The 24,660-nt window shown below is 44.2% G+C and overlaps 1 protein-coding gene, 1 long non-coding RNA gene and 1 pseudogene across 6 annotated transcripts in view; 2 read left to right on the forward strand and 1 right to left on the reverse strand.

Moving 5' to 3' along the window:
• Positions 1 to 17: 17 nt before the first annotated feature.
• LOC311028381 lies at positions 18 to 1,727 on the reverse strand. Its single transcript, XR_014598714.1, has 2 exons — positions 1,152 to 1,727; positions 18 to 1,097 (listed from the first exon to the last, which is right to left on the reverse strand). It is a non-coding gene; the product is annotated as an uncharacterized lncRNA (long non-coding RNA).
• A 7,905-nt stretch (positions 1,728 to 9,632) lies between these two features.
• On the forward strand, positions 9,633 to 20,148 carry LOC311028367 (annotated as a pseudogene). Its single transcript, XR_014599410.1, has 14 exons — positions 9,633 to 10,286; positions 10,395 to 10,478; positions 10,958 to 11,318; positions 13,158 to 13,290; positions 13,381 to 13,485; positions 13,559 to 13,690; positions 16,271 to 16,390; positions 16,481 to 16,773; positions 16,851 to 17,015; positions 17,095 to 17,207; positions 17,286 to 17,394; positions 17,473 to 17,571; positions 17,870 to 18,041; positions 18,707 to 20,148. The product of XR_014599410.1 is annotated as an uncharacterized misc_RNA (transcript).
• A 2,585-nt stretch (positions 20,149 to 22,733) lies between these two features.
• The window catches only part of tead3b (TEA domain family member 3 b), a 30,512-nt gene continuing 28,585 nt past the window's right edge, over positions 22,734 to 24,660 (forward strand). The window contains exons 1-3 of one of the 4 annotated variants that reach the window (XM_084038478.1): positions 22,734 to 22,921; positions 23,256 to 23,437; positions 24,018 to 24,071. The gene's annotated coding sequence lies outside the window, so the exon portion shown is untranslated. The remainder of the gene's footprint in view (positions 22,922 to 23,255; positions 23,438 to 24,017; positions 24,072 to 24,660) is intronic. The other 3 variants (XM_084038481.1, XM_084038480.1, XM_084038479.1) reach the window with 3 other exon arrangements.

A 24,660-nucleotide genomic window follows, 5' to 3' on the forward strand; every position in this document is an offset into this window, starting at 1 on the left:
ACAGAAAACAACGGTAATCGTTTGGTTTGGATTGATTTTATTTTTCTGATAATCATATACGAAAGAAATGCTGAATGCAAAACTTAATATAATGCTGATCCCACCAACACAAACAAAACTGGGTCTACGATGAAAATACTGCTAAACCAAACTAAATACAACTTACAGGATAGTTACTTGTAAGCTGTGAAAAATCTTACCCACGTGTTGGTTTTGTCATGTAGTTAGTCTTACATCACAAATTATTATAACTTTAGTTTAACTAATCATTTATGCAGCACTTAAAAAAAAGAAGAAAAAAAATGGAAAATTTGAAATTAACCAAAAATGAAATAGAATGCAATCCCCAACATTGGAAATAAAACAGTTTGGTTGTAACCTTTAATAATAAAACATAATTGGATGTAACAGTCATAAGAAGGTGTTTTATAAACATCGTCACAGATTTCAAACAAGTAAAATAATGTGTATCAAATATGACACAACAAAAATCTGCATACTTTGATGTAATGAAATTACCTTTTTATTTGGGTGCTAATTGCAATTAGTAAACATCCGCTATCAAAATATGGATTAAAAGCTGTTTTTTTTTCACCAAAGTTTGGAGGGACACGCCCCCTTTAGTTTTAGTTTCATCTAACTGCCGACTAAGAGTTACTTTAGCCTTTATTTACGCCAAGAACTACAAATACTTCAGGTATCTGTACTTCACTGGAGTTTTTATTTTTCTGACAACTTCTTTACTTTTACTCCTTGTATTTTAAAACAAATATCTGTACTTTCTAGTCCTCACATTTTCAAAACAGGCTCGTTGAGGAGAATTATCAACTAGATTTCTTTTCTTATGAATATGATGCGACATTCTGTAAGCCTTGAAAAAACAGCCTGTAGAAATGTCCTTCATAAGGAAACGTCCTACTGTTCAGAGCCTGTACTTTTACACTTTTACTTAAGTAAAGAAGTTTAATCAGTACTTCTACTTTCACAAGAGTATTTTTTAACACAAATATCTGTACTTCTACTCGAGTATTTGATATCTCTACTTCTACTTGAGTACAGAATATCTGTACTTCTACTTGAGTACAGAATATCTGTACCTCTACTTGAGTACTTAATATCTCTACTTCTACTTGAGTACAGAATATCTGTACCTTTGACCCCTGATATAAACACACAATGTAGTTCCCAAAGCTTCCAGTGTGTTTTTTTCTTCTTCTCCCATATCCCAGGGCAATGATAGTCTTTGGCCAGAAGGTGCCGTCAGAGTGGCTCCTTTGCCACTTGGTGTGTGTGTGAGTGAGCTTCCTTCCAAGCACTCATTGAACCTCTCAAGGAAGGTAACAGACTGTATAGTTATCACCTGAGTAGGACCGACTCCATCCCACAAACTATACAACCTACTACCTCACCTTGCTAGGCTCAACTTCAGGCGTCGGTAATGATCCCTGAAAGCACGACTTTACTCTTTGTTTTTGTCTGCAGACGTGTTGTCGGAGCGGACGGATGGATTTTATGTCTTTTTATTGTTTCCTGAAGAAAAAAAAAATCGCTCCCACAACCAAAACTAGAACAAATGAAGTGAACGGGATATCGGCTGTGAATCGATGAATCCTTTTATCCTCACGGCAGATCGGCCCATCTCCTCAGGAAAGACAGTAGATTGTATAGTTATCTCAGAGGGAGGACACAAACCCCACAACTATTCAATCTACTACCTCAGCCTTAAGGACGGATAACCTTTGCAGGTAGCGGTGAAGACAAGTCGGCTGCTCTGTGAGAGACAAAAATAAAATAAAGAGAGATGAAGTGAGTTTTTGGATCCACTCGGAGGAAACAAGTGTGCAGAGGCCAAGATGGTGCAGCGCCAAAACCGTTTTTTTAGCATTTATTCCAATATTGTACGAGAAACTGCAATCACAAACATCCACACTGTTCAACGTTATGCAGACAACAGATGACTGTAAACTCGAGGCTCATTTCACCAGACCTGCAACCAGCCCGACGGTGCTGCTGGGTTCTCGTTCATCTGATAGCGTTTACCAACAACGGGTGATGGATACACCGCAAATGGAAACATGTTCTCTCTTAATCATTAATGACAAAGAATACAGCGCTGCCACCGCGGAGAGCTTCCTCTCGGGGAAACTGACTTCTAACGAAGGGCAGCTGTGGCAAAGAATTAGTACTTATTTCCCTCTAAATCTTCCTGAAGACGGAAGAAGAAAAAAAGAGTCTTTTACAACCAGAAAGAAAAGAGAAAAACGGAAAATGGCAGCAACCTCGGCCATCTTAGGGAGTCGTTTGGCAACAGCTGTGGTGCAACCTGCTAACTTCTGCCCCCCCCCCCCCCCCATCAATCCCGATCCATTATAATGACTGTTAACCCCCCCGCCTAAATAATGGGTTATTTCAGAGTTGGTTGTCACTGATTCCCAAATTTTTAGGTGTAATGGAGGAGCCGAAGGTTCGACTTGCCCTTTTTTGTCAGTGAAAGCCACTTCAAGTCCATTGAACCCGGAGTCTGTTCAGTGTGCCAGCTCCAGTCTGGGACACAAGCTGGGCACAGAGCCGTCTGGAGGCCCCGTCTAGGGGCCCCGGCAGTGCCCGTCCTCCGGCGGAGCTGACCGAGACCAGACAGAGTAAACGGTAGACGACGACGGTCAACCCACGCAAAAAAGGCTTTCGGGGTGCTTTGCATAAATTAGCATGTGAACCGCGGCCGCTGAAAAGCGTCTGGGCAGGTCATTAACATTCTGGATTCCTCTTTGGCCTAATTAACGTCGGCGGTGATTGAAATGTTTTGGCACGCCGTCGCGGCGGCGGTGCCAGGAGGGGCGCGCTGCCCACCAGGGTGGATTGAAAAAAGTCATGAGGGCATCGGAGGGTGGGAGGCCTTAATTGAAACGTTGAATTAATTAGACGCTAAATGGCATGGAGCTCCTCTGACTGGCTGGCGGAGCGGGGGGGAGGAGTGGATTCAACTCTTCAGACCAGAAAAGTGCAAACTTGTTGTAGGTGACGGACCAGGACCGTGAAACATCCTTCTGGAATCATTTATTCATCTGGATTGATTCCATTTAAAGTAACCGATGAAATCAATGATTAGACTTATGCACACACTAATGAAGTGTTTGTATTGTTGTAATAATCAGCATTCTAATTCAAACGTCCGCTAAACCATGAAGAGCCATGCATGCAAACAGGTGCACTCAGTCATTCTTACCTTGATTGTTTCCAGATATCCCGTTCATTTATAACAAAAGCTAAACACTAATCCGTACCTCCGTTACGAGTCTGTCGGTGGGTAGAATTTAGGGGTTTTTACACCCGGAAGTGATGTTTTGACTGTTTATCCTGCTGAAAGGAAAATGGCTGCCTGTTTGCAGAGCACAACGGAGGAGTAGCGTCGTCTATCCGTGACCTTCAGCGTGCTGATCGACCAATCGCTGTGGCTTCGGAGGCGAGAGCGGCTCGTCTCCGTGGTAAACTTGAGGAAGGTACCCGTGATGTGAAAACGCCCCGGGGTGCAGAGTGGACAAAAACAAAAACATTACAAGTTGGTCGGCGGCACTCGGCGGGAGGAATACGGGGAGAAGAACGAGGTCGGTTCTCTTGTGCCGCTCTCTCTCCAATATTTGGTGCCAAGGAATGGGCATTGTCTGCGTGCCAAGCTGAATCTCAATGAGACAGACGGGGGGGGGGGATGTCGCGGATGCAGCATTGCAGAACCCACCGCTGAGGGGGTGGGGGGGTGGGGGTGTGCCGGCGGCCTGAGCAATAAGAGGATGCCATGTCAGAGAGGGGCTGTGATGTCACACAGTGAGGTACGGCGGCGCTGGCTGATCTCAGGGTTCTCACTTCGTTCCATCAGCAGACTTTAGTCCACATGTTGGACGAGCTGTTACATAAACAATCATTCATGCTGCGTCATGTTATCTAAATCGCTACTAACGTAACTGCTGATTACTGTAATTATATTAATGACTTACTTCATTGGATTCTTATCAAAGAATAAGACATTAGAAAGGTCCTATTTCTAAATACTTCCATGTCATGTCGTATTGAAGTGCTTTATTACGGGGAGGTTTATTGCACGGCGTTTATCAGTGACGAGGTCGGATCAATACGCTGCCGTATTCACAGACGGACGTGACTTCACACAAGAACGTTCTCAAGAGAACCGGCTGAAAGCAAAGGAGTCATTGTAAAACACTTTTTTGTTTGTTGGAGGTAAAATCAGCGACTGTAACGTGAGCGGCTGGAAGTTTACGAAAGTTTGAAAGTTCTTGGTGATCTATCGTCATACGTGGCTCGATCTTGTCACGGGGGGGAAACCGGACAGTCTGATCTATCCCACGGGAATCAAATCAACGCTGGTGGAAGATCTGGGCCTTCCCGATGGTAATCTGGAGGAAGTCCAACAACTTAAAGTTGTCGATCCTGTGAAACGGATTCTGTTTTACGCCCCGAGAATCAGTTTCTCGCTAATAAAACGGGACGAGCTGATCCTGTGTTTGACTTGATAAAAAGCAAACGACCGAAACACAAAGAGAGAGACTTTGATCCTGGAAACCAGAGAGCAGCTCCGACCGACTTGGCTTTCCAAACAACATGTCATCAAGCAAGTTCATCTGAGGAGAACCGCTGCTCCCTCCCCTTTTTTCTCTCTCTTCATTCACCCTTTGTGTACAGTACAGTCGGCCACAATCTGCCGTTATCACACACTCCAACACCAAGTCAAAACGCTGATTCGGCTGCACACAAACCACACACAGCTGCACACCAAGTCGCCGAGAACGTTACAGTCCGTCTGCAGGAAGTTTGGTTCACATGAGAGTTTCAAAACAAAGTCATTTAAAAAAAAAAAAAAAAATTCTGTGCTTCCAAACCGAAGTGGCTCGATCTAAAAAAAACAAAAAACGAGAGCCTGCGATCTTCCGACGCTAGCTCCTTCATGTGCAGAACAATGCTTGCAACAGAGGGATCTGGTTCATACTGGTTTTGTGAACAGGTCTATCAAAGTGCAGCGTTCAAGAACGATACGTGATACACACGATTCCAGTTGCTGATTCTACCCACGAGGGATACTTATCATTAGAATTAGAGTAAAATAACAGCCAACAACAGCTGAAGCTGTGTATGTTGGCTGCTGCGGTGCCTCTGGTGCAACATTTCTCGCACCTTTTCGGTATCAACACGTTTAATAAACGCCTTTTATCTCCAGTGGAACCCGATGATTATCGCTGTAAACGTGGGCCGTTCGTTCGAGTCGTCGTCGTGTCCGTCGGCTCCGACTTGCAGTTAATTATACTTCCATGTTGCTTTTCTTTTTAACTAGTCTTGTACTTTTAAGAGGCACTTACACAACCACTCAAATGTCTTTTTATGTTCGGGGCATGTGTTTTTATGTCAACACGCCGCTCATTACGGTAACTATACACAAGCGCCGCTCATTATTTCTTAATGCATTCAACCCCAGCGACGTTGTTCCAGAAGCGGCGGCGGGGGAGATTTAGCCGCCGTGTTCGGCGCGAGCGAGCGAAGTGGACACGTGTACAGCGTGGAAGGTGGCGTCTAAAAACGAAAGCGTGAGACTTCGGTACAAAGAGGAATAATCAAGCAGAATCAAAAATGAGAAATACCTGGAAGGTGAGGGTTTTTTGTATTAGTGTGTGTGTGCAGGTCGGGTTAGTGTTGGTGGAGGCGGCGGCGGCGGCGGTGAAAAAAAAGGCGGGTTAAAAGGAGACAAGAATGCATTTCCACATCCCTCTCCTTCGCCTGCAAACGAGGGAAAGGCTGAGTACCAGCGAGCAACCCCACTTTAGGGGGTTGGGGCTGGGAGAGCAGTTCCTGGGCCATGCCCTCCTCTCTCCCTGCCCACTTTCACCCCGCTGCCAAGAGACGGCGAGGAGGGACCGGGAGGCAAGGAGAAGGAGAAACCACCAAAAACTGCCATCACACGGCCCCACCATATGAAATCCAGGACGGTTTAACTCGCCACATAAAGAGGAAAGGGCTTGTAAGCGCTTATACACAGACGTGGGATTAAGGGCTCAGAGATTAAGAGACATAAACTCAGGTGAAGAAATCAGAAGTGAGAACTTACGGTGAGTCAGACGGCCAGAAACGTTTGACAGATTTATCTTCAGTCGGCCAAAACGTCCCGGCTCCCAGATCTGCCGGAGCAAAAAGAAAACGAGTTATAGGCTTCTCTCTGCCGGAGCCGTGGAGGAAAGCCTTTTGTCAGCAATTTGGCATCCTTCCCAGGTAACCGTGCACCGCTGCAGAGTTTCTTGATTTTTTTTTTTCAGCAGCCACTTTTTCCGGACGTCTTTAGTTGTTTCTGCACCTGCCTGGTGTTTTCATTCGGTCGGTAGAGAGGTTAGAAACCGCCGAGGGTCGGCTGGAGTTTGACTGGCAGTGAAAGGAAACCGCTGTTTACTGTCAACATGTCTGTTTACCGCAACACACGCTCAAGTAACAAACTGTGTCACGGAGCCGCCGAGTGGAAAATAAGGGCAGGGGTTCAACCTCTGGGAGCAAGACAAAGCAAAGAAGTCTAAAATATTCCAATGTGTGAGTCCTGAATAAAGGACTTTAAAATGTTGTCCTCGTTAGTGTCTTTTCCTCAGGCGATATCCAAGACGGCTTCCTGTGTGACGTCACTGCCGTTTGTTTGAAAGCAGTTACGTCCACTTTTTATTTAAAATCCTGGTGCCGTCGTCTTTTCCGTAAACATGTTCCTCTGAGGATTTGTAGAGACACAAAAACACGAATCCCTGTGCTGACATCTCGGGCGGATCTGAACTTTCTCTCTTCCTGCTCACGAACGCTCGGCTTGTTTAAAAAAAAGTTTCAGCTGTGAGGATATTTGGGTCGGCCTCCGTTGGCACCGAGTCAAAAAGAGCACTGGCTGCTTCAGGGAAACCGCCGAGTCCGCGAGGGGAGCCGGCTCTTTGTACTCTCTCTCTCTCTCTGTCTCTCTCTCTCTCTCTCTCTCTCTCTCTCTCTCTCTCTCTCCCGTCTCTCTCTCTCGGGGCAGCGACCGCTCCCAGGACTGTTTTTCCTTTCCCCCTCTGCTGTCTGGGTAATGCCACCTCGTGCCAGCGGCGGATCATTAAGGCGTCGGTGGGGGATCAACCCTCGGCCTCGCTGCTCTCCGTCACCGACACCCGGAGGAGAGGAAACGCCGGCTACGCCGCTGATTTCCTGGATACTTTGTCCTCCATTCCACATGTGTGTTACAGTTCACACGAGGTCGCTTCGTTGTAGCTGCACGTCACTTCCTCCTTCACACTTTGCAGCGCCACCAATGTGGGGGTTTCTTTAGTTTGCAATGTTTTTCCTGCAGCTTCTACACTGAAAATGAATAATGCACTTCATGAGAGAACGAGTGTTCTTCTCATATTCCAAAGGTCTGACTTCATTGTGAAGCTGCTCTGTGCAGGTGTTATCTAGACCAGAGTTCTCCAAGGACCCCCGAGGCCTATAGAGACCTGGTGGAGGGACCCCCGAGGCCTATAGAGACCCGTTTGTTTGGGATCAAACCCCCTTCTGAACTCTGCGGACCCCCTGTTGAAGATCTCTGATATAGACGATACAGATCTCAGATCTGAGCAAACAGGAAGGAGCTCTGTATGGAATATTGCTTACCGACACAAAAAAGTTAAATAATGACAGGACACACACACACACACACACACACACACGCACACACACACGCACACACACACACACACGCACACACGCACACACACACACACACACACACAGAAAGCAATGCTTAATAAATGCAAGTGAGAAGGTCTTTCCTCTGCGGTCCCTGCTGGATCAAAGTTCTCGCCCCCCTTCGGGTCCTGACCCCTCACACAGCTGTACGGGTGTAAAGATCAATGTCGCTATTGTAAGAAGCGACCGCTCCTTCATGTGAGGTTATAAACACACAGCACACATGCCGGACGCTCCCAAAAACACTGTATATTATTCACATTATACACTGGTGCCCATAAAGTTTGAATATTCTGTTTTCAGACACAATCCTCAGATTATTCCTATTTAAATGCATCAGGAATCACTTTTAACCAGGTGCAATGACTATGTTATGTTCATCCATACGTCTGTCCACCGGAACCGTCCACGCGGTGATGTCATCAGCACACTAAGGTCCGCCACCCCTCCCGTTTCTTCCTCCTCCCTCCCGGGTCAACGAGGGCGAGTAAGGCATTACGAACCCAGACATAATATGATCCCCTGTTATGTTGTTAAGATGTATTAATAAGAAGCAGAGTGAGTGAAGGGATGTTCTCAATTTATTCTCTTTTATTAGATTTGGAAACGTCGCCACGACAGCCCTTGAGTGGAACTTCTGTTTCACAAACTGAGGACCAGAAGAGACCACAGAAAAACAAAATCTTCTGAGATAGCAGCAAAATATTCGGATATGGTTTATAAAAGGGGGAAAGCCTCCAGCAATTGTTGTTTTTTTTTCACCAAATTACATCCCATGCTGATGATGTGACGCTGTTAATGCCAAATCTGAACCTGAACCCTTTTGATTTTAATGACCTTTATATCCTCTAGCGCCCCCCTCAGGCCAAAACCGTTGTTAGCGTTGTCAGGCCACAGCAGTGTTAAAGAAGCGAAGTAATCTCACGTCTCCATTTTTTCTGATGCAACCTTCTTTGATAAACTGAGAGAGCTGTAAAACATCTCCAACCCGAGATACAGTTTTTTTTATTATTTTGCTCCTGAATAGCATCTTTGCACGTGTGATAAATGGACGCCGCCTCCTGCCATTGTCTTCTGGTGGAACCCTCCGCCTTCCTCCAACAGGCCCTCCGGTGGGGATACACTCATTTAACCCACATTCTTTCCTGTTTCGTCTTCATTGTTTGTCCTTCCTGAGATACGTCTCTCTCTCCCCGGGTTGATGATTCACCCGTGGTGCCACCGGGTTCACGTCCTCGCCGACGTGCCGTTTCACCAGTCTGAAATATCACCATCACCCCCCTCCTTATAATAATTCTTCCCTGGATTAGTGTTTGTACAGCTCTGAACGCTCCCAGTTTCACTGTAACTTTGATTAATGGTGTTTTCCTTTCAGGCCAGCGTGTTGTTACAGTTGTTGGTACAGTAAGAGCTGGTTTTCCTTAACGGGCCTCTCAGGCTGCTCCAACAATGTTTACCATCTCGGCCCGTGGCAATAAAACACTAACTGACACTGAAAATAGATCGGGAAGCACAGTGCATGGTGGGAAATGGCGGCGGTGTCTGTCTCTTTAAGATCTCCACGGCTTCTCCGCCGCTCCCTCGAGGTCGCCGGCCTTCCTCGGGACGCCTGCCAACTGCTGTGTTGCTGTTCGAGCGTTTGGCAGAAATGCCAGCGAAGCCGTTAGTCTAGACCCCTTTTAGTTTTTTTCAGCGTGGTGATGTGGAGACACGAGGCTTACAAAACTACAAAACACTGTTCTTTACTTTCTTCTTTATAGTTCCCTCCAGATTTGTGGTTCCAGCTGTGAGTATTCTCCTCTTGGGTTCGAGGTTGTAAAACAAAATCACCTTTAAGACATTTAATTATATTTTCTTAACATATATATATATATATATTGCCATTAAGGTTTAGCCTTTCATTTTATTTAATGTTAACCTCCATGTGCCCCCTGGTGTCTCACAGCTGCTTCTTGCATTGCTTTTCTTCTCTCTCTTGGGGTGCAACGACATCTGGTGGTGGATTGATGGAATCACACTTTTTTGTAAATATCTAGGGAAGTTCACACGCCACATATTTGTGACATCATCCTGCTTCATGCTCACTCTTGAAAAGCTCACTGGATCACTTGGAGACTGGAGAAACTTTCTTTTTTCACCTTTTCTGCGTTTTTTAATCTGGACTTTTCCAGCTTCTCACCATAAACCTCCCTCTGTCACCTCTAGCCTGTTGACGAATCTTTGTTTAGTCATGTGCACCTGAATTTAAACGTCATCGGTTCTATCTGACCCCCCCCCCCCCCCCCCCCCCCAGTAAAGTAAATTTACACTCAAATCTTTCCGATTCTTGGGACTTTCCACAGAAATGCTCACAGATGGCGAGCGGCTGATTAGAGTAATCCCAGTTGAAGGGTCGGACATCCTGGTTGTTTGGTAGTCGATGTGGGGGGGGGGGGGGGGGGGGGTGTTGAGCCTCTTAGAGGTCGGGTCATGTGACCTCTGTGGGCTACAAGACGTGGAGCCTTTGTGGTCATTTCACAAGCTGGATGGACACACTGAAGAACAAAAACACACACTTGGTGAGAGAATGCATGTTTTTCTGTTCATACGAACACACACGGGTTTAAAAGCAGTGATTGTTACATCAGATGTCCTTCTGTCCCTAACGCACCGTTTTAATTATAAAGACCAGAATCTCGGAGCCGCCCTGTGACATCATCAACCATGCCGGTCCACGATCACATCGTGAGGGAGGCCTGGACGCAGGACAGGTACGTCTACGTTATACGGAGCTTTGTAAATGTCTGATCCAATCACGTCTCATCTGAGGCCGTCTTGGTGTGTAATGTTCTCCCAGCAGCTCCCAGCGCCTCCCAGCAGCTCCCAGTGCCTCCCAGCACCTCCCAGTGCCTCTACCTGAGGCCTCCTGGTTCACAATCATTTGTTTTTAAGCATATACGCCCAAACAATGTGAATAAATCAGCTCGGGCTTCACTGTAACATCTTATGCACCGAATGATTAATCGATTAATCCAGAAAATAAGTGACAGTTAAATCGATAATGAGCTCTATTTCAGACCAAGTGATAATTTAAAGCAAATGAATGCTTTCCTTTTAGGTTTGTTCAGTCTTGTCGCCACCAAAATGACACGGTTGTATAATAAAATGATGAATGGCCACAATAAAGATAAAACAGCTCAGTTATATCATTACAATTACGTGTCTTTCTAATGTGTTTTTTTGGCTTCAGGGTCAAAGAGGACGAGGAGTCTCCTTCAACCCGGCAGCTGCAGGTAAACCTTTTATTTGAATTAAAGGTAATATATCTCTTAGCAGGCGTGAGGGGAAGACAGACCTGTGCTGAAGGTTTGTCCCGGACTCGAACCCCTCCTCCCCCGGAGCAGCTCCTCGTTGGTTTCTCCCGTTGACGTGTTTCCACAGAGCAGATGGCTTCGCACATAAATCCTATTAACAACTTTCTGCTGATGGAGACTCGGTGAGCGCCGAGCTTTCTCATTCTTTCATTATCTCCGCCGGGAAGAGTTTCTTTTACATTTCTACCCTCTGAAGAGGTCCAGCTGAGGTCAGAGGTCGCCATGTCTGCCGAGAAGGTAAAAGGGTGGCGTGTGGTTTGGTGGATTTTTTTTTTTTTTTATGTTTTTTTTTTTTAATTACTTTCAAATATGATGCGAGTACATGTGTGATGACATGGAAGGATATTTGCATTTAAAAAATGATGAGAATAAGGTTTGCTCTTTTTCTATATGAGAATATGTCTGTATTTATTTATTGTAATATTCACAGCTGGACATGCAGAGTTCAGAGTTGGGGTGAGATGCATCCATGAGTCATTTTTTCCAATCTTTTGTCTTGTGTTTAGTTTATTTCAATCTGAATCGAAGGCGTTTGGAAGAATGATTATGTAGACAATAATCTCTGACCCACATCGCGCAGCATGGAGGCGTTTCGTCAGAGTGAGATCCAACGAGGCGATGTTTGCACGTCTTTGAAACTGAAAAAAAACAATTAAATCACATCAAACATTGAGTTGCACCTCGGTTGACGACGTCCACGTTTACGGAGCTCAATGGCTGAGAGATGCATCTGCAGAAGGGATTGAAGGCACAAGGTCGTCGCTATGGCAACGTCCCAATCGAATGCCACAGCGTTTCCTCCTTCAGAGCCTACTCTTATCTGATTTTAGTGTTACATATCACGTATGTGTTCCTTTTACTCAATATTGAACTTGAAATCTCAAAACTCAAGTTGCATTAATTAAGAAACATAATGTTTACAAAACAACGCATGAAAGGTCACTAACGGAGTGCTTCAGATATATTATTTTATTTTAAAGGCATAAGCTTCGATTAGAGTAATAACCAAGCATTTAATAATACATTTCCTTATTCTTACTGAACACTTCTACAAAAACAAATGTCAACAGTATCAAATATAATAAGACATGCTCCTTGTTAGCCTGAGTGTAAGAAGGACATCCGGACACCTTTCACACACTGTGAGTTGTGGTTTTGTCCGAGAACACAAACGGGCCTCCAGCGACGGCGGATCCCGTCTAATAGGATTACGGTTACTGTCTCCGCTGGCTGCGATCACACTGACCTCCTTCTGGCTGACTCGGGGTCAGTGACACGTTGTTCCCGTCGCCGGTTTAGTCCCTCACACTTCTCACGCTTATAAAACGCTCGCTGCTATCACACGGATAGATTTATATACATCTATAAAAATCACCATGAAGACGAACGCACGTGGGAGGACTAAAGGTCAGAGACTTGACCTTAAAGATCGTGTCTCAGATGGAGGATTGTGTTGCAGGCGACAAAGAAAGTAAACGTATTTAGACAATTTGCACAAAAAAGGACAGACAAACAGACAGAAAGTAGATGCTTGCATTAATGACTCAGTGGATAAAACATGTATTTGTTTCATAGTCGTTGACTTGTCCTCTATATATGTTGTGATTTAATTTTGTTTTATTTTAATTTTGTATTATGTATTTGTCCAGCATGTTGAAGTGTCTTTGAGTGCCTAAAAAGTGCTATATCAAACATATTAATTATTATTATTATTATTATTATTATTATTATTATTATTATTATTATATAAACAGGAGGCTTGAGTTACATAACAGTTTTTTTTGCATTCTTTGTCCAGAAGCTAAAGGTATTTATTAATTGTATTTGCTTGCGTGACTTCCAGCACTGCTGTAAGGACGTTCTTTATTAAATTGAATGTGAATCATCAAACCAAACATGAACACCTTGTTCTTCTAAACCTTTCTTTCCTCTTGTGGCCTTCGTTTCCCGTCACATCTGACTGTAACGGTAAGATACTTTGGTAAAACAGTAAAGGCTATTCTCTCTGCTCTCCTGTCCTTTTCCCACAAGTCTCACCTGTTTTTATTCATTTCTATTTTTAAAGACGATCCATAGAAGCCGAAGAAGAAGAAAGAGGAGACCAATGGCACGACGGAAGCCAAGCCGAATGCAAAAGAGGCCAAGCCCAAAAAGACGAAGACCAAGAAGAGCGAGGACGTGTCGGACGAGGACGAACCCGCCGTGCAGAGTGAGGAGCTTTAAATTTCTACACAGGAAGCGTCTCTGCTCTGATCTCACCACCCTGGTTAAACTATGGTTTCCTGTATCGACCTTACAGATGGAAAGAAGGTGAAGAAAAAGAAACCAGAGAAAGATAAAGACGACCCGGAGAAGGAGAAAGAGCCGAAGAAGAAAGTCAAGAGTGCTACAAAAAAGACAAAAGGTACGTTCCGTGGAAGACTCTTCAATTAACCAACAAAAAACGTGAAGTAAATGAATGTTTTCCATCTCTGCAGATTCAGGCTCTGATCACGCTGATGACGATGACGACGATGACGACACCCTGAAGAAGAAGACGAAGAAGAAGACAACAAAGGAGAGCTCCCCGTCGGCCGCTTCGGCCAAAGAGAAGAAATCTAAATCTAAAGGTAGGAGTTTCCTAGAAGCTCTGATGTGTGATCTGAGATCTGAGCAGCCGCTAACGAGACCCGACCGATGTTGTCAAGAGGATTACATGATTCTGTTGTGTAATGGTGACTGGAAACGCTGACTCAGCAGTATTGCCCTCAAGGCAATCAGCTGTGAAAAACGATTTATACATTCACAAATTAGCTGTTTTTTTCCAAAATCAAACAGCGTGGCTCTGAAAGTTTACTCTAATGTTGCTTAGATGTTGACTTACTGGAAACAATCAAAATACAACATTTACTTGTGAATATCAATTTCTTTTTTCCATAAAATGTGCTTGATGGGATGGCGGCCATGTTGAAAAGACTGCCACAGGAAGTTGGCAAGGCCACGCCCCCTCATATTTGATGTCACTGAAAAGGTCTGGTTGTCCTCTTCAAGGAGCACCAGGACTTAATACAGTGACATGCACCGTTTAGGAGAGATGAGCAAAAACACAACTTGAAAAAAATGAATTTCTGGGTCTCAGGAGGGTAAAACGGTCAAATCTTGAACATCTCCTGTTTTATTTGTTGATTGTGCTCCTCCTGTTGTCTGCAGAAAATGATGTTAGACGCTTAAAGTTTGTTGAAATTGTGGTATATATTCCCAATTAGTATAACCAGTATTAGAAAATACAGAACAAAAATAGCATTTATTGAGCCTTAACCTTATTACGGCTGCAGAGATGGCGATGAAATTAAGTGCAGACACTCATGGTCCCCAGAGGATGAGTTTTACTGACTCCACCTCCATACAACTATAGCAATCAGCCGCTGACAGTGTGGGAGTCTCTTCTCGTCCGTGTCTGTCTGGCTGGATCACCTCCAGAGCGTTTGCCTCTGAGCTGAACCTTCCTCCGATCAGCCGTCACTCGTTTCAGGGAAAACCTGCTCCGACTTGTGTTTGTGGCTCGCTGCTCCGCCGCCGGGCAGAAACAACACCAGGTGCTGGGTTCCTATGCTAATCATGGACATAGACTTAATTACATCAGTGGGATGTTTCATGGTAGGTATGGCAATATGTTTTCATTACTACGAGTCTCTTTTACAATATTAGTTTATTTCAACGTATCGTAGGTGCAAAATAAGATTATTTTAAAATTATTTTTCAATTCTGTTTTCTCCAACAAATGTTTGATCATAAAAGTTGGAATTAAATTGACATTTCAGTGGTCGTCCAGCTGCCATTAACTCTAACTATAGTCTGCTTCCCGGTCTACTTCCCAGTCTACTTCCCGGTCTTCCTCCCAGTCTACTTCCCAGTCTACTTCCCAGTCTACTTCCCGGTCTACTTCCCAGTCTACTTCCTGGTCTACTTCCCGGTCTACTTCCCGGTCTACTTCCCGGTCTACTTCCTGGTCTACTTCCCAGTCTACTTCCCAGTCTACTTCCCGGTCTTCCTCCCGGCCTACTTCCGGTCTACTTCCCGGTCTTCCTCCCGGTCTTCCTCCCAGTCTTCCTCCCAGTCTACTTCCCGGTCTACTTCCCGGCCTAGTTCCCAGTCTAGTTCCCAGTCTACTTCCCAGTCTACTTCCCGGTCTAGTTCCCAGTCTACTTCCCAGTCTACTTCCCGGTCTACTTCCCAGTCTAGTTCCCAGTCTACTTCCCAGTCTAGTTCCCGGTCTACTTCCCGGTCTACTTCCCGGTCTACTTCCCAGTCTACTTCCCGGTCTACTTCCCGGTCTACTTCCCGGTCTGCTTCCCAGTCTACTTCCCGGTCTGCTTCCCGGTCTACTTCCCGGTGTACTTCCCGGTATACTTCCCAGTCTACTTCCCGGTCTACTTCCCAGTCTACTTCCCGGTCTACTTCCCGGTGTACTTACCAGTCTACTTCCCGGTCTACTTCCCAGTCTACTTCCCGGTCTGCTTCCCGGTCTACTTCCCAGTCTACTTCCCGGTCTACTTCCCGGTCTGCTTCCCAGTCTACTTCCCGGTCTGCTTCCCGGTCTACTTCCCGGTGTACTTCCCGGTGTACTTCCCAGTCTACTTCCCGGTCTACTTCCCGGTCTACTTCCCAGTCTACTTCCCGGTCTACTTCCCGGTGTACTTACCAGTCTACTTCCCGGTCTACTTCCCAGTCTACTTCCCGGTCTGCTTCCCGGTCTATTTCCCAGTCTACTTCCCGGTCTACTCCCCGGTCTGCTTCCCAGTCTACTTCCCGGTCTGCTTCCCGGTCTACTTCCCAGTCTACTTCCCGGTCTACTTCCCAGTCTACTTCCCGGTCTGCTTCCCGGTCTACTTCCCAGTCTACTTCCCGGTGTACTTCCCAGTCTACTTCCCGGTCTGCTTCCCGGTCTGCTTCCCGGTCTACTTCCCGGTCTAGTCTTTTTCTAAAACAATACAAACCAAAACATAAATCAGTGAAATATCGGCCGGTCCTGGGGAAATACCGCCTTTAAAATCTGGTATATTTGTTTGCTTGTTGATGTCAGTTTGGATTTGGTTTAATACTGTCTAATATACAAAGGAAGGAGATTCACATTATTTGCCTCTTTTTAAAGATATGTGGTATGCTATTCAAGATAACAATGTTTTAATTAAATTCTCCTTTTTTTCCAGAGGACAAAGATTCTGATGGAAAAGAAAAAAAGTCCAAGTCAAAGGAGAAAGAGAAGAAGAAAGAACCGGCGTCCATGTTCCAGATAAACGGTGAAAAAGAATCAAAGAGCAAGAAGAAAGGTGTTTTTACGTTTTTATATACTGTCATAAATGTCTTTTTTTATTGCTCGATAAGAATTTAAAAAAAAACACTTGTGTCTTCCTGAGCAGCGGCAAAATCAGACAGCGACGACAGCGAAGAGGAGACGAAGTCGACCAAATCCAAGAAGAAACCCGCCGCCAGCTCGGCGTCCATGTTCCAAACGTCCGGAGACAAAGACAAAGACAAAGACAAGAAGACGAAGAAGAAAGGCACGTCTACACCTTGTTAACGTTCTCCTCTTATTTCTTATCTTACACTTATTTACTTCTGTGTTTCAGCAAAGGCAGACGACAGCGACGAATCGGATTCAGAGAAGGAGGAAAAATCAAAGAAGAAAAAGGGCAAAGGGAAGAAGAAGAAGGTATCGCAAATCTCATCATTAACCCCCGACATTTTCTTGAAAGCTACACTTTGGTAATTTTGTCGTTTGTCCACCAGGAGAGAGCTCCGACGCCGGAGATCGAGTTCGACAACCTGGAGAGCTTCGTGATGGATCCGGCGCCGCAGGGCGTCACCGTCAAGTGCAGGGTGACTCGTGACCAGAGGGGGATGGACAAGAGCCTCTACCCGACGTACTACCTCCACCTGGACAACGTGAAGAAGGTCCAGAACTTCTCCTTCATCGCAGCTCCATAGATTCAGAGTCATCATGAGATCACTCTTTGAATCTTCTTCTTCATAGACGTTCCTGTTGGCCGGCAGGAAGAGAAAGAAATGTGGAACTTCTAATTACCTCATCTCCATCGACGCCACAGATTTGTCGAGAGGTGGAGAGAATTTTGTCGGGAAGCTGAGGTACAAAATCAGCAGAGAAACTATGTCATATCAGCCTTTTACTGTGAGTTACTGATTGAAAAAAAATATATTGTCCAGATCCAATTTAATGGGGACCAAGTTCACCGTCTTCGACAACGCCCTGAATCCAGAGAGAGCGCTCCCCGACATGTCGAACGCTCGGCAGGAGCTAGCAGGCATCATCTACGTACGTTACGAGCTTATTATAACATAAGCTGGAGGTGAATGAGTACGGCTTTAATGCATGACTTATTTCTGGCATCAGGAGACGAACGTGTTGGGGATGAAAGGACCGCGGAGGATGTCGATAATCATCCCAGGAATGGGCAAGGACAACGAACGAGTGCCTCTCCGACCAAGAAACGTGAGTTATTGTATATGTTGCTTTGATTATATCATGAAGATGAGCAGAATGAAGTACTGAACAGAGTGTGATATCTATGTAAAAGTATGTAATCTGAATTCTCAAGTAAGGCGTCATCAACTGTGTTTTGCTTTGTGTGTGAAACCATCAGATGACTCATAAATCAGGCATCCCAGAATCCCCTCTGCTATGCACAATGTCAACAAATGAAGCGTCTTGTTTTACGATACGTCCTGTCTTTATTACAACATGTTGCATTATATTCCATTTTCCTGACCGTTTGCCTCATCCTGGGCAGGACTGCGACGGCTTGCTGGTCCGGCACCAGAACAGACGGATGGAGAATCTGATCGAGCTGCACAACAAGACGCCGGTGTGGAACGACGAGACGGCGTCTCACGTGCTCAACTTCAACGGCCGGGTCACGCAGGCCTCCATCAAGAACTTCCAGATCGTCCACAGCAAAGACCGTGAGTAGAGCGGGGTCACGACCCGGAGAAATGCCAAACAAAGTGGTGCGTGACTACAGCTTAATCATATTTCTGACACTCATTTAAAACTTCACCCAACCATCGATGCTGATGTGTTAAACGTCTCGGCCTCTCTGGTTCCTCAAGGCCAAGATAGCTTCTGTAAACGGAGACATCGTCTTCAAACTGAAGTTCTTTTATAAAGGTGCGATGGCGGCGTATCGAGGGCTCTACTTTCTGTGATTACAGCAGAATCTTCTGTGTAAAAACGCAGTTTTTTGCCGATGTTTGGGTCAAAAAACAAGAACTTTCAGGGAGGAAGCTGGTGTTTGTGTCTGATGTGAAACCAGAAGTAAAGTAGGTATCTTAACGAACACTAACCGAGCCTTAACATAGTTAAAAAGGTATAGCATGAACATACACATATGTAGAAATGTTAATGGAAAACATGCTTTTGCTTCAGGGACTCAATTATCTAGAAATATTGACATTTTCCTTCAGAAATGTCAGATGTCAAGATTCAACGTAACCTTTGTTTGTAGAAAAGCTTGCATTCATTTCTAATAAATTTCCCCTTTGGCATTTCATTACTTTAATATCATCCGATAATATTAGAAAATACTTTTTTTTTTTAAATATCCATCGTATTCTATCTCCTTTTCCAGTGGACTACATCGTGATGCAGTTCGGACGGATAGCCGACGACATTTTCACGCTGGACTACAACTACCCGATGTGTGCCGTGCAGGCCTTCGCCATCGCGCTCTCCAGCTTCGATGGCAAGATCGCCTGCGAGTAACCTCCTGACCGCCCGTCCGTCTGCTCACGCCGACGCCAGTGTGCAGCAACTCTTCGGACTCGGTGACCAATGATGCTTCCTGGAAACGTGGCAACCCCTGCCCCCTGTTGTTGCTGCGTGTGATTCCCTCCAGGAGTGAAAAAAAACTACATTTGGTTTGATGCTATCATCTGATCCTGCGCAGCGTGGCCCAGGAGCATGCTGGGTAATTCAATGGACACTTCTGTGGATGTCAGAAAGACAAACGTCGGCTCAAAGGACCGGAGACGATGAAGGTCACGCTTGTTTTTGTTTTTTGTGCTGTGTTGTATAGCTGTGTATTTAAACACCAATAGGTCAGTAAGGTCTCGTGTCAGATTGTGACTGTGAAACGCAAACAAACCAAAAGGTTTGTTTGGTTTGTAAAATCGTGTAACTACTAGCTTCACTACAATAAGGAAAGTATTTTTATTTGAGGCGTTAGGTTTCATCAGTACGACGACGTATTAGGACCACTGTAGTAAAACATTTAAATTAAAAGAACAATATTCCGGGGAAAAAGTAGCAAATTTTGCAAGTCATATATTTCCAATGCTAACAAACAGCATTTATGCTAGCTAACTTCCCATGAATGTACGTATTTATGTTTGTAATGAATCATCCCAACATGTGACATCACCTTGTTAAGGTCTTTAGGGTGATGATGTTGATGCTTATTGTTGCTTTTATTCATATGAGGACAAACTGTCATCTTATGGGTGTTTATTGATCGGGGTAGTTGGGCTAACATGCTAGCGGTAGCTTCTGCTTGTTGTCACAGCAACGGCAAACATCTGGTGTTAGCGGAACAAAGCAACTTGTTTATACATCGGCTATATATATATTTATAAAGTGGCAAATTTGAGAATTTATAAAGTCTCAAATTTGCGATGTTTTTTTTCTCAGAATATCGCCCCCCTCTGGGCTTTTTTTCTTTTCTTTTTTTTCTACAGCGGCCCTAATACGCCGTCGTACATAACATATCTTAGCGACTCTGAAAGATGAATATCGGACATCGTTAGTGACATACGCAGAAGAAGTATAACATTTTGCAAAAGCAGCGTCTTTAGTTTCTTAGTATCCGACGTTAACGTGATGTTTTGATCAAATATGCAATTTAAGACAATTTCTCTGCTCATCTCACGCCGTTTGAGCTGCTGTGGGATTTTCTATTGTATGTTGTGTTTTTTTTGTAAAATGTATTTATTTTTCTGATCACTGCCTTTGTAGCATTTCTAAGCTTATTGTAACGATATTTAATAAAGTATGTGAACTTTTGTATCAACGGTACTAGTTGTGTTATGGTTTGTGTCTGCTGGTACGAGATTCTTATTATTTTAAACATTTCCTGTGTGCATCTTTTCACGGTTGTGATGAGGTCACGGTGATGTCATCTGTCCGCAGATGGACAGAAGCCTCATTCACGCAATTGGCGGCAATTAAGTGGATTTCGGCAGCAAACTGGTTAAGACGCATACCAGGCTGTCGCCGGTTTGATTCCCAGCCAGGAAACTATGGATGCTTTATTGCCATGACATTTGAAATGTTGCCAAAGCACAATTACATACAATGCATTAAAAAATAATAACAATTAAAATAAAAGCAAATTATAATAATAATTTTAAATAATAATACATAATAATAAATAAAATAATTAGAGATAACAGAATAATATACATAATTAAATACAAATATGTACACAAATAATATAAGCAGAATATATTTTTGTTTTGCTGTGTCTGTCTGCCTGCCTGCCTGCCTGCCTGCCTGCCTGCCTGCCTGCCTGCCTGCCTGTCTGTCTGTCTGTCGGTCTCTGTGGTTGGGTGTGTTTAGGTTCCACTGGTTGTCCTCAGGTCTCTCTCTCTCTCTCTCTCTCTCTCTCTCTCTCTCTCTCTCTCTCTCTCTGTATGTCTTGCCTGTATCAAATCAAGACAATGACAAACTATTCTAAGAGTAAATTACCCACAATCCCTTTCATACTGTAGCTTTGATAGACTTTCAGCTATAATCTGTGTGATAACCAGAGAGTCAGTAGCAGGTTTTCTTGCAGACGCCCACGCTGTTCTGCAGCAGCGTCCGACGCGCTGAGGGCCTCGGCGGTGGCGGCGGATGAAAAACCTGTTTGGGGCCGAGGGCCTCCAGCAGGCGAGGGGTGTGTATTCTGCCTCAACCTGCTCAGGCAGTTGTCCAAACCTGCAGATTAAATGAAGCCTGAAGTCTGAAGCGGCTCCTCTGGACCGATGTGGAAATGTGAGTTCTTCCTCCTCCTCCTCCTCATTGTCTCTTTATGCCGCCTGCATTCCTGCTGAACAACCGTCAGGATCACCGTTGTCATTCCAGAGACACCGATGCCATTATCTACTGTACGAGTGAGTCACTTCTGTTTGACACCGTCCTCGTGCACGATGGTGATGATGCATGCATGGCCTGCTGTCCACATGCTGCAACCATGCTGCTGACCAACAGAAGGAGCTGTCTGCAGGCACACATGTGCTTCTTTCCCTCCATGAAGCTGCTGTAAGAGAAGGAACTCACAGTTTTTCATTCTTAAATGAGAGTGTATTATTAGAGAGCAGTGTGATGATATCAGATTGGCTGATCTGTTTGGATTTATTGCATTTTTTTAACTGATAGATATTCATGCAGCTGCAGTTAAACAAAGCTAAAGTGTATAATGGTAATGATCCAGTTTAATAATCTGGGACAGTGAACTCATCACACAGACGCTGGAAAAACATATTAAAACCATTATCGGTGCTGGAATAGAGGAACGCTCCGCAGAGTGTTTGCTTGAGTAGAATATCGCATCATCACAACACACTTCATTAGCAAACGTGAGTCAGCCTCGTGTGGGAACGTTTTATTAGCAAATATTTTAGCAGTCATAAAATAAAAAGCCTCTGAATGGAACCAACATAAAAAAAAAACTTTTAGAAGTAAAATCTTCCCCCAGATCAGCCGTCCTCGTCCAGCCGTGACCTGTTTCTCTCTAGTATCACATTTCTATACTCTATCTGCTTGTTACAGCGTTTTATTGAACCTATGTGATGTTGACACTATTGTACATGTACTCGAGTACTACTCAGGTAGGAAATCGTACTCCTGTTTTATGCTATTTTATACTTCTGCTTCACATTTTAGATGCATGCTTTGTACTTTTTAAGCCAAAATGATGTGTCGTTACGCATCCAGTGTACATCTGAGTAGTTAGTATACATATATATATATATATACTGTATACATACATCAAACTCTCCGTTCTGCACAATGAGTGTTTTTTTTATTTGGATTCTCACAAAACAACTTGCTGATTTAATACTTTTACTTAAGTGAAAAATGTTTCTTATATTTGTAATTGAAAATATTTACATTATGGAACTATTAACATTATCCCAAAATTCAGCACATTTGGTAACGTCTGGGTTCTCCTTTTATTTTTAACCTAAAAATTTAGGAAAATAGGGAAATATTGTTGTTTGGTTCTCCGTTCCCCACTTTTACCAGCCGCAACATCCAGGTGATGTTCTCATAGATTTATATATATTATGTTTCTTCAATGGGTCATTTTTACTTTTGGTGCTCTGAATGTTGATTCTCATATCTGTGCTTTACGTCAGTAAAACTCATTAAAGTATAATAGTGTGTATCGAGTTCCCTGAAGACCACTGCTGCATGTGTATTGGGTTTTTTCGGGGCAGGAAGCTGCATCTCAGTCTGTTGCTTCTTTGTGGGCGGGGCCTGGAGGGGAAGTCCCCGCCCCCCGAGCTCGTTGATTGACGCGCACCGGTGGCTCCTCCTTGCAAGTCTTTCTTTTTTTCTCTGTCCCTCTCTCTCCTCCCTCCCCCTTCGTTTTCCAGTGTAGTGCGTTGATTTCATACCAAAGTCATACTTAACATTCCACTTATACTGTCAAAGCTCTGAGAAATATTACGGACAACAACAAGGCGCCAAAATCCCCACAAAGCAAAGTTTAAACGCGCGGAGCGAGAGTTCTCAGCGAGGAGGAGAAGAAGAAGCTGACTGGCACATTTTAACACAGCAACAAGAAAAAAGAAAGGAAAAGGTAAGGTACTAATGCCGTTGTGTGTGGAGCTCTCTCTCCCTCTCCCTCTCTCTCTCTCTGTGTGTGTGTTTTTTTCGTCTCGGTGAAGTTTTCACATCTTTGTCATTTTTGACATTTTTCCGGCGGAGGTTCGGGAGGGAAGGAGCCTCGCACATTCACTGTTTGACTCTTCTATGACAGCCTCTGTAGCGACGATCATTATTCCCACCGGCGGCCCCGCTTCATCCGCACGCACGCGCACACACGCGCGCACTAAACCCCCCCAAAAAGCGTGTGTGTGTTTTTGTTCTTTTTGTTTTTGTTGACAGCACCGATATGTGTGTTTGTGTCGCAGAGTTCACACCTGGATCTCCTTCTCCTCCTCAGCCTGGTTCCTCCACCCGGGTTAGCCTTCAGGCAGGCAGACAGGCAGGCAGGCAGACAGGCAGGGAGAGAGAGAGACAAACAGAAAGGATTTGGAGAAATACACAACTCCAGACCCCCCCTCCCCCCTCCCAACACCCCCCACCAAAAAAGGTAAGACGACTTCTGGATTGTTGTTTTTAAAAAGTTTATTAGACAAAACAAGAAATTTACAAACAAACAAAAAGTCTCTAATTTAAGCGACAGACGTGTAAATTATTCAGAAGTCATGCTTTAAATTGATAAATAAATATACATTTAATCTGTATTTTAATGTATCTTTTTTAGATTTTCACATGTTCTTTAAATATGTTTTTATTTATGATGCACATAAAACAAAAGTGTAAAGCAGCAATGTACAAATATACACACGTTGGTGTGTAGGTTTGGAGCTATGATATTTCTGTTACATCATTGATTTAAGGTCAATATTTATTTATCGGTTTATAAACGGGTCTCACACACACACACCGACAAGAAAATGATCGTGAGTGAAATACATATTTATAACACACTGTATTTTGAAGCTGCAGGAAATCAGTGATTAACTGGATAACCAGCATTTATGTAAACACTTTTTTTTAAAAAGATAATCTCCTGTCTTGATTATTTGTTTGAAATCAGGTCTCAAGACTTTGTTTAACGCGTACTCGTCTGTCTCCTGTCTGTCTTTCCCGTCGTCCTGGCGGGCCAGCCAACCGGCATGTGATGATACTCTGCAAAGTCCCACTAAGTACATAATTCATAGGTGAGGATTTGAGATGCATGGATACATGCGATGCTAATTGTATAATTATATGAACGCCACCTCCAGGCTACACCTGCTCTCACTCTGGCTTTTATTTATATTTATTTTATTATAGCAGGTGAAATGTTTTTGGCTGATTTATAAAATGTAAAAAAAAAAAAACCTTTACAAATGGAATTTGTAAAAAGTCTAAATAAGCTGCCGAGAGTTAAATCACGTCAACGGGTTTGACTCAACGACAGAATGCAGTCTGTCAGGTTCGTCACGGCAAACTGGATAACCTGTTAACGTGTCTGTCTGCCTGCCTGTCTGTCTGCCTGTCTGTCTGCTGCAGCAGCAGCGCTCTCTTCGACTTACCCAACTTGTTCTATATGGTTTCTGAAAATTCTATCTTTGTGGGAGGAAAGGAAGAATCTTTCCCTGAAGCTTTCCCCCCTCAACGCTGATATGAAGGATGAGCAGATCTTTCCCTCTTCACCCTTTTTCCACGTTAAAGGTTGTGGTGGAGTGTTCGAGCCTTCTATTAACATGTGGAAGTGATGTTCTGAATCGAAACAACCAACCAGTACGACCAAACAATGTGTCCTTG

This window comes from Eutrigla gurnardus (assembly GCF_963514095.1).
Source record: "Eutrigla gurnardus genome assembly, chromosome: 2".
In the NCBI taxonomy this organism is placed as follows: Eukaryota; Metazoa; Chordata; class Actinopteri; order Perciformes; family Triglidae; genus Eutrigla; species Eutrigla gurnardus.